The sequence below is a fragment of the Sinocyclocheilus rhinocerous genome, unplaced genomic scaffold (assembly GCF_001515625.1).
Source record: "Sinocyclocheilus rhinocerous isolate Xijiao unplaced genomic scaffold, SAMN03320098_v1.1 scaffold2163, whole genome shotgun sequence".
NCBI classification, from domain to species: domain Eukaryota; kingdom Metazoa; phylum Chordata; class Actinopteri; order Cypriniformes; family Cyprinidae; genus Sinocyclocheilus; species Sinocyclocheilus rhinocerous.
The window spans coordinates 51,744-62,320 of NW_015650327.1; the positions used below are offsets into that span (position 1 = coordinate 51,744).

A 10,577-nucleotide genomic window follows, 5' to 3' on the forward strand; every position below is an offset into this window, starting at 1 on the left:
GCGCTGATGACGTATCCTGTCTGTGCGAACAGGGTGCGCAAAGGTATGCTAATACATATGTTGACAGGCAGGTAGGAAAGCCAATTAAAACGCTCAGACCGAGTGTTTTGATTGGACGAACATTTCTTGGTCCTAAGCCTTCCACAGAATATATAAATACAGATAAATACATTTAGACCACTTAACTTAATGATTGCTATCGGGATGTGAAGAGACTTTCAACCAACATAACAAAAAATGTTTCTGAAGACAATCACCTATTGCACCTTTAAATAACTGAAATCTATATAATCTGCTAAGTATCTCTAATGTACTTTTATGGTTTTTTTTTTACATATTTTAAATTTGTTTTCATTTTTAGATTTTCCATTTTCATTTTAATTTTAGTTCAGTTTTAGTAATTGTTATTTGTTTTTAATTTTAGTTAAAGTTTTAGTAATTTTGTGTGTTTTTGTTAGTTCTGTGAGTTTTTGTTTTATTACATTTGTTTATATAATTGTTATTTCAGTTTTAGTTTAGTACATCAATTTAAACTAAATAAAAAACGAAATATTGCATGCACCTAGCTAAAAAATAAGATAAAATTTTATAAATACATATTATTTTATTTTGGTTAATACTTATTTGTATTACTTTTATTTCAAGTAAGTAAACATTAATATAAATATTAATATAAATTAATATAAATATATTAATAACTATGTTAACCCTGCTTCCTAGGTGCATGCGTGTGTGTGTGTGTCTGTGTGTGTCTGTGTGCACGTGCGTGTGTAGTCTATATCATTATAAGATCTATATCTATCATTTTTATTTTATTGTAGTTATTTTAGTAATATACACAGTAATGCAATAAAAAACATGTAAAAATGTTTATATTAACTAATATTAACAAATATATTTTAACATTTATATTAACAATCCAGTTGTATACATTTTATTTTAGTTTTAGGTATTTTAATATATCAAGTTAAACAAAAAAAGTGAAATATTACCTTGGCAACTAGTTAACACTTAGTTAATACGAGTAAATACACTTTTTTCATACTATGATATAAATTAATAGAATTTTATAATAACTATAATAACCCTGCTTCTTAGGTATGCACAGGTATAAAACATGTATAATTCAAATATATTAACACATTTATATTACCAATGCCATTTTTATTAATGTTTATGCTATTTTCATCAATGTTGACTTATTTAATGCTGCACTTGGCATGTGAATTGCTTATGAACTTCATGTGAAGAGAAAGAGAAAGAAAATCCCAACTGAAAACAGCACAGCAAGTTGTTGCACATAACTTCTGATATCATGTCACTGATGTGCAGTAGCATATTAAAATCTGTCAGTCAGCCTGTAAAATATCAGTCATAGCTCTCATTCCTACAGGCCCAGTTCACTTGTGATTGTCTTTTCACTCGAGTAGCCTGTTTTCCTGATACAGCAGATGAAGTAATCTCAGGATGAAACAAACTGTGTGAATCTCTAAAGCGCAATGTCATCAGATTAAAATATCAGACACGTTCTGTGCTAAAATGAAAAGAGACCCGGGAATACAATAAAAGCTTGTGAGGCCCGGCCTCTAGATTTCATTGCGTTTTAATGCAGAGAGACACGCAAACAACCATCCATCTGATCTTCTGCAACATTGCGCATGTCATTGCAAGGAATCTAGGACAAGCTGTGTTTCTTGGGGAGCATTAGAGAGCTCTTCTGCACGGCTGCATCCACAAGCAGCTCCTGTCTGGCTTCTTCTACAGCGGCTACTTGTCGTTTGAGCCAATCTCATGCTGTCTGCACACACTTCCCCTCTTCTCTGGACATTAGTGTGTCCTGTGCGACTCTTCTTTACTAGTTTAGCCTCAGAGCCATTTCTGGCCCTTTAAAAGGCTTTGCTGTTTTCGTCTTCCACGTTGCATAATAGACCTAAATGAAAGTCCTCCTCTTGGACCACATTCAGGACAAGCGAGATCTACTTCCTGTTTCTGGGTCAGTTCGAACGACCGTGAAGAAATAATGATCTCCATTGCTGACACAGTTTTGATAGTTTGATCAAATGTTGCCAAGCGAAATCTTATATATAGCGTCGTTTGTTACTTTCACTCATACAAGTAGGACAGTTTTTCTCAATTGAACTCATTCATGGCCATTTGTGCTCCAGACATAAATGACACCTCAAATCATGTGACTTGTTGAGGAAAGGTGTGCTGTTACAGCTCTTAGTCATCAGGATTCGTACCTGGAGAACAGTGAAAATCCTGCAGATGTACATTAAAAGAGGGTCAGTGTAATAACCTTAAACACCATAGTAACCATTTAAAGATGCCCTAGCAACCACCCTAGCAATGGGTCATTTATTTATTTATTTCCTAGTTAGTTTCACATTTGGGTCAGTTTTGGCTGGTTAGTTTTGTGCATTTAACTGGTAGATCAGAATGTGATTTTATATCTCGCAGTTGCCACTTTATTTCTAATAATTGTGACTTTACATCTCACAAGGGTACTATATAAAGTCACATTGTGAACTTTATAAATAAAACATTATTATTATTATTATTATTATTATTATTATTATTATTGTAGAATGTGACCGTATCTCACAATTGCAAATTAATACACAATTTTATATTTTAATTTCTATAATCATAACTTTAAATCTCACAATATGATTATATTATATTCTAAAATATAACATAATTCTGGGGTTTATAAATTAAACATTATTATTATTATTAATTACATTTCCGAATATGACTATATCATCTAATTGTGAATTAAAATCTCACAATATTGACTTGTATGTTCTGAAACATAAAATCGCATTGTGTACTTTATGAATAAAACATTAGTAGTAGTAGTATAGAATTTAACTTAATCACACAATTGCAAATTAATGTCTCATAATGCAACTAGTATATTCTGAAATATGAAATCACATTGTGAATTATAGGATGTGACTTTATTGCTCACCATTTGCCAATTAATATCACACATGTGAATTTTTTTCTCACAATTTTACTTTCCATTTTATCCCACAATGTGATTATATTATATTCAAAAATATTTAGCTTTACTGTTATTATTATTATTATTATTATTATTATTATACACCATAATTTTATTTCTCAGAATATATGTGACTTTAATTCCAAGTATATTATATTCTAAAATATTAAATCACACTTAGGATTTCTTTCTTTCTTTCTTTCTTTCTTTCTTTCTTTCTTTTAAATTTTTTTATTTATTTTATTTATAATTGTGACTTTATGTCTTACATCTATCTATCTATCTATCTATCTATCTATCTATTCATTCATTCATTCATTCATTCATTCATTTATTCATTTATTCATTCATTCCTTGTATCCCCATTTCCCCATTCTTTTCCACAGCAGTGAGGAAGGAGACAGAAGCGGATGAAGCTTTAAAGGATAGCCTGTGTGGACCCCAGCTTGCCAAACGTAGGGGCTCGTGGACTGTTCCCTGCTCCTCCACACTTCTGGGAGGAGGTGCCTTCAAAAAACACCCTCCTCGTCCAGCCTCCGGGCCCTGATTTCCCCCTGGCTAGACGGCCCCAGCGCACCACTTGCCTTTTCTGTGTCAGTATTCTGTCTCTTTACCAAAAGAAGATGGACTCTTGTGTTGATGTGCTGTTTCTGCTGCTAAATGTAAGACTCTAAACTCCACATAAGTGCTCCTACACGCTCCCACCGCCGTAGCCCAGCAGTGTGGAGGGCTGTGCTAGTTATGCTAGCTCCATCAGTTGTCATGTGTAGTCAGGCTGTGATGTCGTCTTTGACGTTGCTGTATAAACTGATCGTCATAAACGTGATGCCTCCTTGTCATTTTTGAGTGGCGTTGGTTACTCGTGTCTTTCTCTGGTCCCATCTGTTCGTGTGTCACATGCCACATGGCCATTATTTACATTTGGAAACCTTTCGTCATCATCACAAGAAGGTTGTTGTGTTGATGCAATGTCTGAAATATTGCAACAAGAACAAGAGAGCAATAAGATACAAGAGGCTGTGCTGTGTTGTTAATTTTGCGTTTTTAGGGCTGTTCTTTCACAAGACACATTGTTTTTTTATGTATCTATTTTTTAACCTTTGGTCCCAAGTGAATGTCTTTGGGTCAGGCTTGGCTGGTTAGTTTTTCGTAGATACTGTGATGTACCGTATGAAAGCCTGTTTCTGCCTCAGAGTAATTGTGACTCACAATTGCAACTTTATATCTCACAATTATTAATTTGAAACCCATAACGATTGTGAATATATCACAATTGCAACTTTATATTTTATAATTGATGTTTTTCTTGTAAATGTGACTTTGTTTCTCATTATTTGGCATTATATCTTAATTACAACTTAAATACAACAGTTAATTTCTCACAGTGTGACTTTAAAACTTACGATCTTGATTTAATATCTCACAATCTGACTTCATGTCTTACAATCTGACTTTATATCTCACAAATGTCAATTTATATATCAAAATGATAGTGTTACTATATCACAATCAGTGTTGGGGAGTAACTAGTTACGTGTTACATATAATTACAAAATAAACGTTACAGTTACTGAGAAAAAAATGTGTAATTAAATTAGTTACTTATAAAAATGTTAACGATTATAAAGGGTAACATCTGAATGTTTGAAATGTTTACTCTAAAATATTAGACACCAATGTTTCAGGAATTTAGGACACATACTTATTAAATAACTGTTTTATTTCCTATTTGGGTTTATGTATATTGTATATGATTAACTTAATTTAAGATGAACTGTTTTTTAGATGCCAGTGTTTTCTGTCAAGCAATGCAAAGATTTGATTTCAAAAACAGTATCAAAGCTATAAAAAGTTTTCTTGTTATGATTTTAAATCTGTATTTAACCTCAGAATGATCTCAAAGTAACAATGAGGTGCTAAAGTTTGGTTTTGTGGTGGCAGTGCATTAAAATTAAATTATTATAATCTTAATTCAAGTGATGAAGGATTTTGAAAGTCTGACAGTAATCAGTTTTGAGTACTGCTGTAAGATTAACCCTGACTTCTTTAAATGTTTGACAATGATTAACAGTTAAAGAAGTAACCAAATGTAATCAGTTACATTACTTTAATAAAGTAATTGAAAAGTTACACTACACTTGCCTTTTCTGTGTCAGTATTCTGTCTCTTTACCAAAAGAAGATGGACTCTTGTGTTGATGTGCTGTTTCTGCTGCTAAATGTAAGACTCTAAACTCCACATAAGTGCTCCTACACGCTCCCACCGCCGTAGCCCAGCAGTGTGGAGGGCTGTGCTAGTTATGCTAGCTCCATCAGTTGTCATGTGTCGTCAGGCTGTCATGTCGTCTTTGACGTTGCTGTATAAACTGATAGTCATAAACGTGATGCCTCCTTGTCATTTTTGAGTGGCGGAGGTTACTCGTGTCTTTCTCTGGTCCCATCTGTTCGTGTGTCACATGCCACATGGCCATTATTTACATTTGGAAACCTTTCGTCATCATCACAAGAAGGTTGTTGTGTTGATGCAATGTCTGAAATATTGCAACAAGAACAAGAGAGCAATAAGATACAAGAGGCTGTGCTGTGTTGTTAATTTTGCGTTTTTAGGGCTGTTCTTTCACAAGACACATTGTTTTTTTATGTATCTATTTTTTAACCTTTGGTCCCAAGTGAATGTCTTTGGGTCAGGCTTGGCTGGTTAGTTTTTCGTAGATACTGTGATGTACCGTATGAAAGCCTGTTTCTGCCTCAGAGTAATTGTGACTCACAATTGCAACTTTATATCTCACAAGTATTAATTTGAAACCCATAACGATTGTGAATATATCACAATTGCAACTTTATATCTCACAATTATTAATTTGAAACCCATAACGATTGTGAATATATCACAATTGCAACTTTATATCTCACAATTATTAATTTGAAACCCATAACGATTGTGAATATATCACAATTGCAACTTTATATCTCACAATTATTAATTTGAAACCCATAACGATTGTGAATATATCACAATTGCAACTTTATATTTTATAATTGATGTTTTTCTTGTAAATGTGACTTTGTTTCTCATTATTTGGCATTATATCTTAATTACAACTTAAATACAACAGTTAATTTCTCACAGTGTGACTTTAAAACTTACGATCTTGATTTAATATCTCACAATCTGACTTCATGTCTTACAATCTGACTTTATATCTCACAAATGTCAATTTATATATCAAAATGATAGTGTTACTATATCACAATCAGTGTTGGGGAGTAACTAGTTACGTGTTACATATAATTACAAAATAAACGTTACAGTTACTGAGAAAAAAATGTGTAATTAAATTAGTTACTTATAAAAATGTTAACGATTATAAAGGGTAACATCTGAATGTTTGAAATGTTTACTCTAAAATATTAGACACCAATGTTTCAGGAATTTAGGACACATACTTATTAAATAACTGTTTTATTTCCTATTTGGGTTTATGTATATTGTATATGATTAACTTAATTTAAGATGAACTGTTTTTTAGATGCCAGTGTTTTCTGTCAAGCAATGCAAAGATTTGATTTCAAAAACAGTATCAAAGCTATAAAAAGTTTTCTTGTTATGATTTTAAATCTGTATTTAACCTCAGAATGATCTCAAAGTAACAATGAGGTGCTAAAGTTTGGTTTTGTGGTGGCAGTGCATTAAAATTAAATTATTATAATCTTAATTCAAGTGATGAAGGATTTTGAAAGTCTGACAGTAATCAGTTTTGAGTACTGCTGTAAGATTAACCCTGACTTCTTTAAATGTTTGACAATGATTAACAGTTAAAGAAGTAACCAAATGTAATCAGTTACATTACTTTAGTAAAGCAACTGAAATAGTTACGCTACTTAATACATTTTAAATAGGTTAATTTGTAATCGTAACTTATTACATTTCCTAAGTATCCTTCCCAACACTGAGCACAATAGAAAAAATTTTCTTGTAAATGTGACTGTCTCATAATTTTACTAAATCTTACAATTGTGAGTTAATATCTCACATTTGCATCTTATCATACAATTGTGACTTTATATGTCACCATCTATGTCACATGATATTGTGACTACCGTATATCACATTAGCAGATTTATATTTTACAATTGTGAGTCTTGTAAATGTGACTTTAGTTATCATAATTGTGACTTTCTATCTTATAATTTCACTTTATATCTCATAATTGTGAGTACATTTCTCCATAGTTGAGTGTACAGTATCTCACAATTGCAACTTAATATCTCACAATTTTGATTTATCTCACAATCTGACTTTGTCACAAATGTGAGTTAAAATCTCAATGATATTGTTATATCACAACAGGAGCTTTATATTTTAAAGCTGTATGTGTTTTTTCTTGTAAATGTGACCTTACTCCTCGTCATTTTGACTTTGTGTCTCATAATTTAACTTTAACATAATTTAACAGTAATTTAACTCTACTGTGTGTGTGCACTTGGATGGGTTAAATGCAGAGCACAAATTCCGAGTATGGGTCGCAAACAAGTCACTTCTCTTTCACTAAATGTTTTCTTTAAACTATGTCACCATCTATGTCACATGATATTGTGACTACCGTATATCACATTAGCAGATTTATATTTTACAATTGTGAGTCTTGTAAATGTGACTTTAGTTATCATAATTGTGACTTTCTATCTTATAATTTCACTTTATATCTCATAATTGTGAGTACATTTCTCCATAGTTGAGTGTACAGTATCTCACAATTGCAACTTAATATCTCACAATTTTGATTTATCTCACAATCTGACTTTGTCACAAATGTGAGTTAAAATCTCATAATGATATTGTTATATCACAACAGGAGCTTTATATTTTAAAGCTGTATATGTTTTTTCTTGTAAATGTGACCTTACTCCTCGTCATTTTGACTTTGTGTCTCATAATTTAACTTTAACATAATTTAACAGTAATTTAACTCTACTGTGTGTGTGCACTTGGATGGGTTAAATGCAGAGCACAAATTCCGAGTATGGGTCGCAAACAAGTCACTTCTCTTTCACTAAATGTTTTCTTTAAACTTTATCTCATAGTTACCTTTTCATTGTTTTTTTTTTCTTTTTTATTCTGAGGCAGACAGTGCTTTCTATGGAATAATTAACTCGCAATTGCGAGTTTGTATCACGCAATTCTGAGAAAAAAAGTCAGAATTGTGAGATAAAAAGTCGCAATTACCTTTTTTATTTTTTATTCAGTGGCGGAAACGGTCTTCCATAGCTTTCAACTACATCATGTGGATGCAAAAAGCATATTTTCCACTGATATTCATTCAAAATTAGCTTGGTATTCTAACAATATACTGTATATTGTAAGCAGCACACTACTGTACAAAAGTTTGCATTGATAAGATTTTTTTTTTTTAAAGAAGTTTTTTATGCTCACCAAGGCTGCATTTATTTGCTCAAAAATACAGTAAATACAGTAATATTCTGAAATATTATTACAATCTAAAATAACTGTTTTGTGTTTGAATATATTGCTAAATGTAATTTATTCCTTTGATGTAAAGCTGCATTTTCAGCATCATTACACCAGTTTTCATTGTCACATGATCCTTCAGAAATATTTCTAATACGCTGATTTGCTGCTCAAGAAACATTTCTTATTATCAATGTTGAAAATCTCATGAAATAGCAGAATATATCTTCTGACTTTCTGAAATGTATAGATCATGATGTGTTTTTCTCTTAGATGCTCTGAAAGAGCTGAATCTGTGCTTAATCTTCATTTTTTTTTAAATCAGGTGTTATTCTAAAAGTGCAAACATATTATGTTTTCATCATGACTCTTTCCAAGTTTGTGATCTGTAAGATTTTTGAAAATGTTTTTGAAAGAAGACTACTAAGCTCACCAAGGCTACGTTTATTTAATCAGAAATACAGTAATATTGTGAAATAACATTATAATTTAAAATCTAGTTTTCAGTTGTAATATATATTTAAATTAATAATTTATTGCTGTGATCAAAGCTGAATTTTCAGCATCATTACTCCAGTCTTTTCTCGCATGATCCTTCAGAAATCATTCTAATATGCTAATATTTGCTGCTCAAAAAACATTTCTGATTATTATCAATGTTGAAAACAGCTGCTCAAGAAACATTTCTTATTATCAATGTTGAAAACAGTTGAGCAGCTTCATATTTTCATGGATTTGTTTTCATAATTCTTTAATGATTACACATATTTGGTAAGATTATAAATGTCTTCACTGTCACTTTTGATCAATTTAATGTGGCCTTGCTAAATATAAAAGTGTACTTTATGTTCTGTTTAGCTGGTTTTAAATACAAGAATGACAATATTCACAATACAGCACAGCTTCAACTGCCTTGTCGCTTTTGTAAAACAGTTACTTCATAGAAAGTATAAGGGCAGAAATGTTCATTAAAACTTTTACACTAAGCAAATTCATTACATGCAATCCTTCTGCCAGACATATTAGCGAACAGGGTTTCGTGTCATAACGTTTACTATGTTTTTATTGACCAATCTGCTTCCAGGACTGGAAATATCTGTTTATGATGTTCATTAGAGCATCACTATGATGCAACAACAGGATGCAAAGCTACACTGATACCCTTAAATGAAGATAATGTGGTCTTCCCTCAGCAAGAGGGAAAACACTATTAAATTACAGTACTGTTTGTACTATTTCTTTTTCAGTGTTTTACAGTTCAATGTGCCTTTGAAAAAGCTATGCGTAGTGCAGTGGCCCAGTTGCATGACCTTCAATTGCTGCAGAGAATCTTTTAGTCCAAGTGGAAAAGAAGCACAGTTTGAGTAAGCACATACAGTTCTGTTTAACTCTGTTTCATTTTATTTTGATGGGAAAATATTTGTGGATCTGTGAATGATACCTTGTCGCATTCTGTAGTGATATACTATTAATACTACTAATGTGAAAAGAGGGGCACTACCCGTACGCATGCCACTGCAGGATATGAGTCACCCATACTAAATACAGATGAAGACGACTCACTCATTACTCTACATTGGTTATTTTAAAATAACAGGATAAAATTCCCTTTATGAGCTGAGGAGATCATGCTTTGTGAAGCCAAGAGCTAAACTCAAAGGGATAATTCACCCAAAAATTAACATTCTGTCATCATTTACTCGCACTCATGCTGTTCCAAACCTGCATGACTTTCTTGCTTCTGAGGAATGCAAAAGGAGATGTTTAGAAGAATGTGCTGGGAATGTGAATGCAAATGTGTTTAATGACTTCAATTTTAATCTGTTCCTTACACAAAGTGTCAATAATATGTCTTAAAATGTGGCATTTGGCACTTTTATGCGATTGTTATGTTGCTTTGTGTATTTTTTTCCCCAAGGGTTTGAAGCCACATTCATTGTAAGTGTGTGGAAAGGTGCGACTGGTACATTCTTCAAAATATCTCCTCTTGAGTTCCACAGAAGAAGAAAAAAAGTCATAGGTTTGAAATGACTTGAGAGGGAGCCAAGTTTGTGATCTGTAAGATTTTTGAAAATGTTTTTGAAAGAAGACTACTAAG

General features: G+C 32.1%; 1 long non-coding RNA gene across 1 annotated transcript in view; it reads left to right on the top strand.

Annotated features, from left to right (window-relative positions):
- Nucleotides 1–3,527, top strand: part of LOC107711718 (uncharacterized) — a 37,345-nt gene extending 33,818 nt beyond the window's left edge. Inside the window, exon 2 of the long non-coding RNA XR_001636727.1 lies at nucleotides 3,397–3,527. This is a non-coding gene — a long non-coding RNA (uncharacterized LOC107711718). The remainder of the gene's footprint in view (nucleotides 1–3,396) is intronic.
- The last annotated feature ends 7,050 nt before the right edge of the window (nucleotides 3,528–10,577 follow it).